The following is an 11,829-nucleotide window of genomic DNA, read 5'->3' as shown; positions in this document are numbered from 1 at the left end:
CGAGGCTTGCCTGTCATTCCCTTTTTTGAACCGAGGGTGAACCGTGTTGGATCTGACTCGCTTTCGCTCGTCCAGATACAACACTGTTCACGAGTTTGGGAAAATGTATTATGACAGGCAGCTAGTTTAGGATTTTATTTATTACCAAACTGCAACAAGCAGCATCGTAGAGTAAACAGATGCGAGACCTGCTACAGGTTATTGTTCTACCAATTGGGTCAGGAAGTTAAATCTACGTCACACGGTAAAAACATAAACGACGTCATAGGGAGCAACACGCGTTATTGATGTACAGTTTAGATTTGGCGCGAAGCTTGGCATAATGTTTTTTAAATTCACAATGATGGACTGAATTGTTAGATCAGACCCAGCATAAGAATTGAGCTTGAGTGAGATGGTGATTGACTAGATGTGACGGGCTGACATTTAATACATAGGGGACCAGTCGAGTACAAAAAGTGCATGTCGAACGACACTCGTGTTTTTGGCTTTGTACATCAGTGGGTTTACAAATAAAAACGGCCTATCTTATTGCGCAATTTCCATTCATGGGCCGTATTTCGTTAATGATACCCTTGTTCGAAAATTGCACTATCTTTTTTACAACCACGGGTTAGAATATCGTAATAGTCGGGTCGGGAAGAAAAACATTTTTAAACAGCGATTTGTTATTACGACTTGTAAAATGTTTTCTAGCTGTTCTGGGAAAAGGATGCTGTCGTGGCCATCCAGTTTATCTTATTGGCAGGGAGAGAGATTCAAAGTGACGTCATTCCAATATCGAAGTTATTCAAATAAAAAACTTACCCCAACCAGTCTGCGCGTGCCAATATTCACTGGGTTAGTATATGAGTAATTGTTAATGACATGAGTAATATCTTACCCACTGTTGTGTAATAATTATAACTATAATTATTTCCGTTTTATATGCCAGTGATCTGCACGACTGATACAACCGTGCCCGGTGTTGTATCGGCGCGTCCCCGGTGATTCGGCGCACTTGGTATTTGCTTAAGTATGTGCTTAGGAAGTTTGTCATGTTGTCGGAGTTTTGTTAACGAATTAACGTTAATTCCTTTTTTCAATGGTTATCAAGTATCAACATATTTTATTGTTAAGAGTGCAATTAAATTTTTTTTTTTTTAGAATTATCACTAATTATATCAAATTTCAAAAATAAATCACTGTCAAACTGATTTTCGTGTGTTTAATACACGCGAAAGTAGGTCATCCTTATGATATTAAGAATGTTAAAACCATTCTAAAAAAACATTTCCCGCATATTTAACAATTATAGTAAAACAGTATAAATTAAATTATTTTTGTTCGGTTATTTTTTATTAAACACGAAAAGAGAAACACAGACAAATGCAAACAAAACGAACATTTTACACCTTAATTGACAGTCCATTCCAGTTCACAATTGTCACATGTTATAAAAAAAATAAAAGCGAAATAAGATCCACGTGTGTGCACAATCTACCCGAGAAAAATAAAATCCATGTAGGCATCGTAGCCATGCATGACAATGAACATGTATGCGTCTGCAGTACTGTGCCACTCAAGAAAACGACACTCCGAGCTATGCCTTCGATGAGGAAAGACGTGTCGCTCTGCTCTCTCTCGAGTTGCCCCCCCCCCCCCCCTTTGCCCCATCTGTCTCTCTCTGTGTGTGTCTCTCGCTCTGGCTGTCTCTCTCTCTCTCTCTCTCTCTCTCTCTCTCTCTCTCTCTCTCTCTCTCTCTCTCTCTCTCTCTCTCTCTCTCTCTCTGTGTGTCTCTCTGTCTGTTTTTGTTCCTGTCTGTCTGTCTGTCTGTCTGTCTGTCTGTCTGTCTCTCTCTCTCTCTCTCTCTCTCTCTCTCTCTCTCTCTCTCTCTCTCTCTCTCTCTCTCTCTTGGAAATGTTTTCGAGCATGTGCAATTAGATCGAGTTTAACAACTCATTGTGTAGGTGTAAGGCCACTACACCGACTTCTCTCTCACTATTCACTAACAACTAACAGTCCAGATAGCGTGGGTGTATACTCAGGAAAGCGTCCTTGAAAATAATTATAAATGAATGAATTTAGTCCATTTGGAATCACACAAACAAACGTACACTCAACGGTCATTTGTAGGCCAAGTTTGATGTATGGCCTGTAAATCAATATACAATTTGTTTTGTCAGCCGTGTTTATGCCTGCAACCTTAGTGGTATAGGGGCATGTAAAAATACTCTGAGTCTAAGTCAGCCGCGTGTAGAAACACTGACAAGTTAGCTTTGTATGTGTGTCACATGTAACCGTAACTGTAGAACTGGCTGAATTACAAATACCCTCAACCGAAATTTAATTTGGCTATTTATCTACTAGTTACCGTTATCAAGTTGCAAGATAATATACGGTAAAAATAGACAACGGGTCATCGGGTCTTGACTGGAATTTCTGAGGGATTTAGTTTACTGAGAATAAAATATAAATTACAAATCGCGAAATAAACATTTATGACATTTACTGGTTAAACTGGGTTCCCGGTGTCAACGTTTGTAAACTGGTAGATGGTTGGGTGCGGTGCGGGGTGGGGTGGGGTGGGGTGGTGGGGGGGGGGGATTTAGCTCAGTCGGTTGAGTGCTCGCGTGAGGTGCGTGTGTCGCATGATCGAACCACCACGGTGAATCTATTCAACCGATTGTTTTTGTTCTTTCTCGTTTACAACCAGTACACCACAACTGGTCAAAGGTCGTCGTATGTGTTTTCCTGTCTGTGGGAGGGTGCATATAAAAGATCCCTTGCTGCATTAGGGGAAATGTAGCGGGTTTCTTTTGATGACTACGTGTCAGAAGTACCAAATGTTTGACATCCAATAGCCGATGAGTCATTAATCAATGTGTTCTAGTGGTGTTGTTAAACAAAACAAACTTTTATGTGCGCTATTCTGTATTGTATGTTGCCTTTATAAAAACAATAACGACACCACTAGAGCCCATTGATTTATTAATAATCGGATATTGGATGTCAAACATTTGATATATAGTCTTAGAGAGGAAACCCGCTACTTTTTTTCATTAGCAAAGGTTTTTTTTATATGCACTTTCCCATAGACATAACACGATCTTTGTTATATCAGTTGTGGTGCAGTGGCTGAAACAAAAAATAGCCCAAATGGGCCCACCAACGGGGATCGATCCCAGACCGACCGCGCATCAAGCGAGCTGGGCAACGTCCCGCCCCCTGTCTTTATAGAGACAATAGACAATATAGCCTATAGTCTGGACTTTTGTGTAAATTTTGCAAAATATATCTTTTAGCTTCTTTGCATACCTAACATGAATAAATCCATTGTTGGCATTTTCCCCCATCATAATATTGGTGGCCATCTTGAATTGTAGATGGCGGTCATTGTAACACCACCTCTGGGTCATATCTAAACTTCTGTGTGACTTAGATATCCCTCTACCTGTTATTGTATAGTATTAAACTGATGGTGTGAGCATAAGAAAACAATATATAGAACAAATAGCATGTGTAATGATGACTTTCATGGTGATATGACTTTTTGGGGATGTGTTCCATGCACGAGTATTCCGTAGCGCGCATATTCCATGCTAGTGTGTTCCGAAGCGCGCGTGTTATATGTATGAATGTTCCACAGCGCTCATGTATTCCATGCATAAGTGTTCCATAGTGCGCATGTGTTCTATGCGTGGGTGTTCCGTAGCTCACATGAGTGTTCTATAGAGCGCACGTTTTCCATGCCGGAATCAGACAGCGCACCACGACTGATATATCAAAGGCCGTGGTATGTGTTATCCTGTCTGTGGGATGGTGCATATAAAAGACCACTTGCTACTAATGGAAAAAAAATGTAGCAGGTTTCCTCTCTAAGACTATATGTCAAAATTACCAAATGTTTGACATTCAATAGCCGATGATTAATAAATCAGTGTGCTCTAATGGTGTCGTTAAACAAAATAAACTTTTTTCCATGCATGAGTGTTCCATAGCGCACGTGTTCCATGCATGAGTGTTCCGTAGCGTGTATGAGTGTTCCATAATACCATAGACAATACAATGTAGCCCGCATGAGTGTTTGGTCAGAGGACGCTCGAACAAATAAGCGTCACGAAATGAATGTCAAGATAATCGGAATTTCCCACCACAAACCAAAGCTGGATGACCCGGACGTAATACCAGCAATAATGATTGTTGCGATGGCGGAGTGTCAAGTGGTTCTCTTTCTCAGTTAGTTAAACAGTAATCGTTTACATAGCGTTCAGAAAACAAAACCAGTATTGGTGACTTGCATTCTCATTACACAAAGGTAAGCATAATATCTAGTATATGAAAATTCACGTAACAACGTAATATGTCATTGTTATACTATTCAGTTATGTTCGTATAAGCTTATCAGCACAGCTTATGTTAGTCCCGGTACACAAAGGCGTACGGGCTCCCATTTTTGTAAGGGGGCAGGCTGGCGTTTGCCCGAATTAAACGTAAAAGCCCGAATCCGAATAACAACTTTATTCATATTAGCATTACTGCCAAACAGCTATACATGGTTGCAAACGAATTACTAAGCATTTTTACATGGATTACAACTAATTTTGAGAGTAGAATGATGAAATTACACATGTAAAAATGCTCAGGTTAGCACATTTAGTTAGTATCATTTTTGCCCGAATTTGAGGTTTTGCTCCTGCCCTCTGCCTCGTACGCTTATGGTAATATGTCATTGTTGTACTATTCAATTCAACTTTTTTTTAAATATGCTTTATGCTTGTAGAAACTTATCAGCACTGCTTATATTAGTTCCGATACATCTGCCGTCAATGAGGCTGACGTCAAACTCATATCTATGTATTTGACTGGGGGATGTGATCCACTAATAACTAACCACTAACCCACTGTCCTGGGCCCCGTTTTACGAAAGCGATCTTAGCACTAAAATCATCTTACCTGCATAATTACGTTCTAAGATCGCTTCGTAAAACCACGTCATGCACTTAAATAGAGCTTAGCTCTAAGATCGCTTCGTAAAACCACGTTAGACACTTAAATAGTGCTTAGCTCTAAGATTGCTTCGTAAAACCACGTTAGACACTTAAATAGTGCTTAGCTCTAAGATCGCTTCGTAAAACCACGTTAGACACTTAAATAGTGCTTAGCTCTAAGATCGCTTCGTAAAACCACGTTATACACTTAAGGTTAGCTTAGCTCTAAGATCGCTTCCTAAAACCACGTTAGACACTTAAATAGTGCTTAGCTCTAAGATTGCTTCGTAAAACCACGTTAGACACTTAAGATTGGCTTAGTTCTCAGATCGCTTCGTAAAACCACGTGATACTTTTCAGGTGAGCTTAGCTCTATGATCGCTTTGTAAAACGTGTCGATGGACAGGGAGTGTGCTTGAACCTTAATTAGATATAAGTACGAAAATAACAAAACACAAATAAGAATACCGCTAAGGTTGAGCCCTGCCGTACCGAGGTGGGTGGTGGTAGGTGAGTGGGTAGTGGTGGTGAGTGGGTGGGTGGTGGTGGTAGGTGAGTGGGTGGGTGGTGGTAGGTGAGTGGGTGGGTGGTGGTGGTAGGTGAGTGGGTGGGTGGTGGTAGGTGAGTGGGTGGGTGGTGGTGGTAGGTGAGTGGGTGGGTGGGGTGGGTGGTGGTGGTGGTGGTGGTAGGTGAGTGGGTCGTGGTGGTGAGTGGGTGGGTGGTGGTAGGTGAGTGGGTAGTGGTGGTGAGTGGGTGGTGGTGGTGGTGGTGGTAGGTGAGTGGGTGGGTGGGTGGTGGTGGTGGTGGTGGTAGGTGAGTGGGTCGTGGTGGTGAGTGGGTGGGTGGTGGTAGGTGAGTGGGTAGTGGTGGTGAGTGGGTGGTGCTGGTGGTAGGTGAGTGGGTGGGTGGGTGGTGGTGGTGGGGGTAGGTGAGTGGGTCGTGGTGGTGAGTGGGTGGGTGGTGGTAGGTGAGTGCGTAGTGGTGGTGAGTGGGTGGTGGTGGTGGTAGGTGAGTGGGTGGGTGGTGGTAGGTGAGTGGGTAGTGGTGGTGGTGGTGAGTGGGTGGGTGGTGGTGGTAGGTGAGTGGGTCGTGGTGGTAGGTGAGTGGGTGGTGGTGGTGGTAGGTGAGTGGGTGGTGGTAGGTGAGTGGGTGGGTGGTGGTGGTAGGTGAGTGGGTGGTAGTAGGTGAGTGGGTGGGTGGTGGTAGGTGAGTGGGTGGGTGGGTGGTGGTAGGTGAGTGGGTGGGTGGTGGTGGTAGGTGAGTGGGTGGGTGGCGGGGATGCAAGGGGAATGGGCCCATGTAGAGGAGGGTCATGAGTCTATGCCTCCCCCACCTCCCCCAATTACACCTCTCCCCCACAAACCACCGCCTTTTGTGCTTTCCTATCGTCCTGCAAGACGACTGTGGGTGGAAACTGGGTTGTCCCCCAAATTTAAAATCGTGAGTTCTAAGTGGTTAATGAAAAAGAAGTCAAACAAAACTTTAATGCGAATCAAGCACTCCGACTCGCATAATATATATATATATGATATTATAGATAGATAGATAGATAGATAGATAGATAGATATATGTTCCATAACAGTGGTACTGTTTTTCATACAACAGACAATACAGTGTAGCCCGCATGAGTGTTCGGTGCAGTAGTACCAAGTAAACACTCAGAAACTCTAAACGATTGTGAAATAGAAAACTGATTGTTAGACTGTCCGCCGGCCGTGTGTGTGTGTGTGTGTATATATATATATATATATATATATATATATATATATATAATATAGAAAGTTCATTCTGTTTAACGACACCACTAGAACACATTGATCAATTAATCTTCGACAATTGGATGTCAAACATTTGGTAATTCTTAAACGTAGTCATTAGAGGAAACCCGCTACATTTTTGCTAATGCAGCAAGCGATCATTCATATGCACTTTTTTTCACAGACAGGAAAGCACATACCACGGCCTTTGACTAGTTGTGGTGCACTGATTTCAATGAGTGAAAACACAATCAGTTGAATGGATCCACCGAGGTGATTCAATCCTGCGACGGAAGCACCTCAAGCGACAACTCAACCGACTGAGCTAAATCCCGCCCCATAATATATAGAAAAGCGATGGTGTAAAAAAACCAGCGAAGAAACCTAGAAACATAATTCGTTAAAAATGTAATAAGAAACTGAAAGAGGAAATTTTATGACTCATTTTGTAGCAATTGTATGTAAATTAACTGGATGGTGGGCGTATTATATTTACAATACATGATGCTCTCTGTTTATGTCATTGCATTCGTCCTCCGGCTGTTTTATATTGCATACTGGTTACAGAACAAGGAAGTAATTTCTGGCTACCTCATGAGAAAAGTATGTTTAATTTGTGGCATCCCAGCATATTGCAAAATCAGATAATTCTTAAATTTCGCCATTCGGTATTTGGGCATTAGCAATAGAGAAGAAGCCCGTTTTCTTGTATATGTCCTCGGTGAGGGATGAGATCCACCAAACTGAAAAGTGGACGACGTAACTGGGGTCCTTTAGGGGGCGGGACGTAGCCCAGTGGTGAAGCGCTCGCCTGATGCTCGATCAAATGTTTGACATCCAATAGCCGATGATTCATAAATCAACGTGTTCTAGTGGTGTTGTTAAAGGGACATTCCCGAATTTGCGGCATTGTAAGATGTTTCCGACTAATAAAATATTTCTACGATTAAACTTACATATTAAATATATTTTCTTGTTTAGAATATCAGCGTCTGTATATTAAATGTGTTTCTGGTCGTATTTGGTTAATATTTGTAAGAGGCCCAAACTGAATTTTGTCTTCAAATAATTTCGTATGTACGAAAAAATATTAATTAGGAAATAAAATGAAATTTAACCTAGTACCTACATATATTAGAACGATCAGAAACACGTTTAATATACAGCCACTAATATTTTATGCAGAAAAATATATTTGATATGTAATTACAATCGTGAAAAAGTCTCTTTAAAACAAAACAAACTTTTATGTGCGCTATTCTGTATTGTATGTTGCCTTTATTAAGAAAAAATGTTTAACGACACCATTAGAGCACAGTGATTTATTAATCATCGGATATTAGATGTCAAGCATTTGGTAAATTTGACATGTAGTCTTAGAGAGGAAACCCGCTACTTTTTCCATTAGTAGCAAGGGTCCTTTTATATGCACTATCCCATAGGAAGGATAGCACATACCACGACCTTTCATATACTAGTCGTGGTGCACTGGCTAGAATGGGCCCACCGACGGGGATCGACCCCAGACCAACAGCGTATCAAGCAAGCACTATACCACTGGGCTACGTCCTGCCCCCTGCCTTTATAAGGAAGGAAGAAAATTGTTTATTCAACGATACACTCAACACATTTTATTTACGGTTATATGGTGTCAGACATATGGTTACGGACCACTCAGATATTGAGGGAGAAAACCCGCTGTCGCCACGTCATGGGCTACTCTTCTTGATTAGCAGCAAGGGATCTTTTATATGCATCATCCCATAGACAGGATAGCACACACCACAGTCTTTGGTGCACTGGCTGGAGCTAGAAATAGCCCAATGAGCCCACTAACGGGGATCGATCCCAGACCGACCGCGCAACAAGCGACCGCTTTACCACTGGGCTACGCCCCGCCTCCTGTCTTTATAAAGACAACAGACAATACAGCGTATAGTCTGGACTGTTATGTAATTTATTCATTTTTTGCTAAATTAAAAAAAAGAAAAGAATTTGTAGCTTCTTTGCATACCTAACATGAATAAATCCATTGTTGGCATTTCCCCCATCATATAGGCGGCCATCTTGAATTGTAGATGGCGGCCATTGTAACACCACCTCTAGGTCATATCTAAACTTCTGTGTGACTTAGATATCCCTCTACCTGTTATTGTTTAGTATTAAACTGATGGTGTGAGCATAAAAAACAATATGTAGCAAAACAGAATGTGTAAAGATGACTTTAATGGCGATATGACGTTTTGGGATACAAATACACACATTTTGATGCAATTTTGTTCAATTTATGGTCCATAAAATGTATTTATATATATATATTTTTTTAATTAACAAACATACTTCACTTGTATCTGTTTAAACAGCTTTCCATATATCTCAAGCTGTAAAGGATAACATTAATTTCCACATACACTGTATATCGCTGAAGATACCGAACATTATGTTAGCCTTCTAAATTATACATTTTGTGTTTATTGCATAGTATTAACATATATGAAGTTACCAAAAAAAAAAAAAAAAAATCCAAATTACATATAAGCTATTCCAAATGTAGCAACAACAACAAAAAAAACAAAAAAAACTAAACAAATGCAAACCTCCAAAACATGATATAACATTCCATACTAATAGCGCGCGTGCGTTCCATGCATGAATATTCCATAGCCCGCGTGTGTTCCATCATGGGTGTTCCATAGCGCGCGTGTTTTTCAGGCGTGGATGTTCCATAGCGCGCGTGTGTTCCATGCTAGAGTGTTCCCTAGCGCGCGTGTTCCGTGTTTGAATGTTCCATAGCACGCAAGTTCCATGCGTGAATAGTTCGTAGCTCGCATGAGTGTTCTATCGAACGCATGCATTTCATGCATGGGTCAGCTAGTGCACCACGACTGGTATATCAAAGGCCGTGATATGTGCTATCCTGTCTGTGGGATGGTGCATATACAAAAATCCTTTGCTACTAATGGAAAAAATGTAGCGGGTTTCCTCTCTAAGACTATACGTCAAAATTACCAAATGTTTGACATTTAGTAACCGATGATTAATAAATCAATGTGCTCTAGTGGTGTCGTTAAGGATCCTCCCTTCCATATGAAAATGAACATTTTAGACTTTTTTGACGACATCTAGTACAAAAGAGAATTTATGATTTTAACATGATACTATCCAAATTAACTTTTAATTACGCTGTCCTGAACAGACCGGCCTCGGTGGCGTCGTGGCAGGCCATCGGTCTACAGGCTGGTAGGTACTGGGTTCGGATCCCAGTCGAGGCATGGGATTTTTAATCCAGATACCGACTCCAAACCCTGAGTGAGTGCTCCGCAAGGCTCAATGGGTAGGTGTAAACCACTTGCACCGACCAGTGATCCATAACTGGTTCAACAAAGGCCATGGTTTGTGCTATCCTGCCTGTGGGAAGCGCAAATAAAAGATCCCTTGCTGCCTGTCGAAAAAAGAGTAGCCTATGTGGCGACAGCGGGTTTCCTCTTTAAAAGTGTCAAAATGACCATATGTTTGACGTCCAATAGCCGATGATAAGATAAAAAATCAATGTGCTCTAGTGGCGTCGTTAAATAAAACAAACAAACTTTACTGTCCTGAACATTAACGTATTCTTCAGGTATTTGGGCTATTCGTCCCTTACAGTTGGTAGGTGCGAAGTCAAAGTGGTGCTCGTACACCTCGTTAATACGCACTCTAGGTGGAATCCTTGACTGGTATGCGAACCCAGTACCTACGAGTCTTAACGTTCGATGTCATAACTATTACGTAACCGAGGCTGATGTAAACGGAATGCTAGTCCGTAGCGGGTTTCCTCTCTAAGACTATTATATGTCCAAATTACGAAATGTTTGACATCCAATAGCCGACGGTTAATAAGTCAATGTACTCTAGTGGTGTCGTTAAACAAAACAAACTATTTGAAGTACAGGATTGATGACATACATCCCTTTGCATACTCTTCTGGTGTTCGGATCGGGCACCCTTACGATTGATGGTTTCAGTATGCGATCCCCTTCTTTTCCCTTCCCAACCCTCCTCCTGTCTTGGAAGAAAGAACTGGTCCACGCCAGAACTTGCGCCCATGACAGGCGTGCGCTACAACGACTTATTATTTTCAATCAAATCAAAGTCCTACATCTCACTGCTAGAGAAGAGCTTGGATTATGAAAAACCCACTTTGTTTTGTTTAATGACACCAGTATAGCACATTTATTTATTTATCATCGGCTGTTAGATTTCAAACATTTGGCAATTTTGATATATAGTCTTAGATGGAAACTATAAATAGGAAACTCGCTACATTGTTTTATTAGTAGCAGGATATCCTTCATAGGCACCATCTCACAGACAGGATAGCACATACCACGACCTTTAATATACCAGATGTGGTGCACTGGCTGGAACGAGAAATAGCCCAATGGGCCAGCGACGGGGATCGATCCTAAACCGACCGCGCATTAAGCAAGTGCTTTACCACTGCGCTACGTCCCGTCGCCAATCGTTAGGGAGCCCAGGGAGCCCGATCCGAAGACCAGAAGAGTACGAAAGGGGATCCATCCTAGACCGACCGCGGCGAGACCTTTACCACTGGGTTACTTCGCCCCTCCTGGATTCTGAATAATAAATAATAGGTCAAGCCTTTTGAAATCCACCAGCTGAACTGGTTTTCACACATAAACATTCACCTCCACTGACAGCTGATGTTTGATCCTGACCGTATTTTATTTATAGTGTATTGTAGTAGGTTTTATGCATGTTATATAAACTGTACGCCTCGTTTGACGCGTTTTAAAAGGGAAATTATCAGTACAGCTAGCACAACACCAAATGCATCTAACTGGGTCGAGTTTCGGATGTGTCATAGACTTCAAACACAACACTGAATACTGGCTGTGTCATGAAATATGTCAATCTGATTAAAATTAGCTCTATTGGTCTACCAGTAGATATAACAGCATTGCGTGGACTCCCATGTCCAGGTGACATTTCATCTATAAATAACAATTTAATGGAATGGGAATGGGAACTCTATTAACGTGCCCTATCCATGAAGGTTTAGGCACGCCGACCACGGATTCAGCCTCTGGCATAGCCAGCG

General features: G+C 41.6%; 1 protein-coding gene across 2 annotated transcripts in view; it reads left to right on the top strand.

Moving 5' to 3' along the window:
• The first annotated feature begins 4,181 nt into the window (after positions 1-4,181).
• Positions 4,182-11,829, top strand: part of LOC121369103 (toll-like receptor 13) — a 25,403-nt gene continuing 17,755 nt past the window's right edge. For both annotated transcript variants that reach the window (XM_041493954.1, XM_041493955.1), the window contains exon 1: positions 4,182-4,297. The gene's annotated coding sequence lies outside the window, so the exon portion shown is untranslated. The remainder of the gene's footprint in view (positions 4,298-11,829) is intronic.

The sequence above is a fragment of the Gigantopelta aegis genome, chromosome 3, assembly GCF_016097555.1.
Source record: "Gigantopelta aegis isolate Gae_Host chromosome 3, Gae_host_genome, whole genome shotgun sequence".
Lineage (NCBI taxonomy): Eukaryota > Metazoa > Mollusca > Gastropoda > Neomphalida > Peltospiridae > Gigantopelta > Gigantopelta aegis.
The sequence above is the reverse complement of the archived record's forward strand: the minus strand, read 5'-3'. Positions and strand labels throughout refer to the sequence as shown.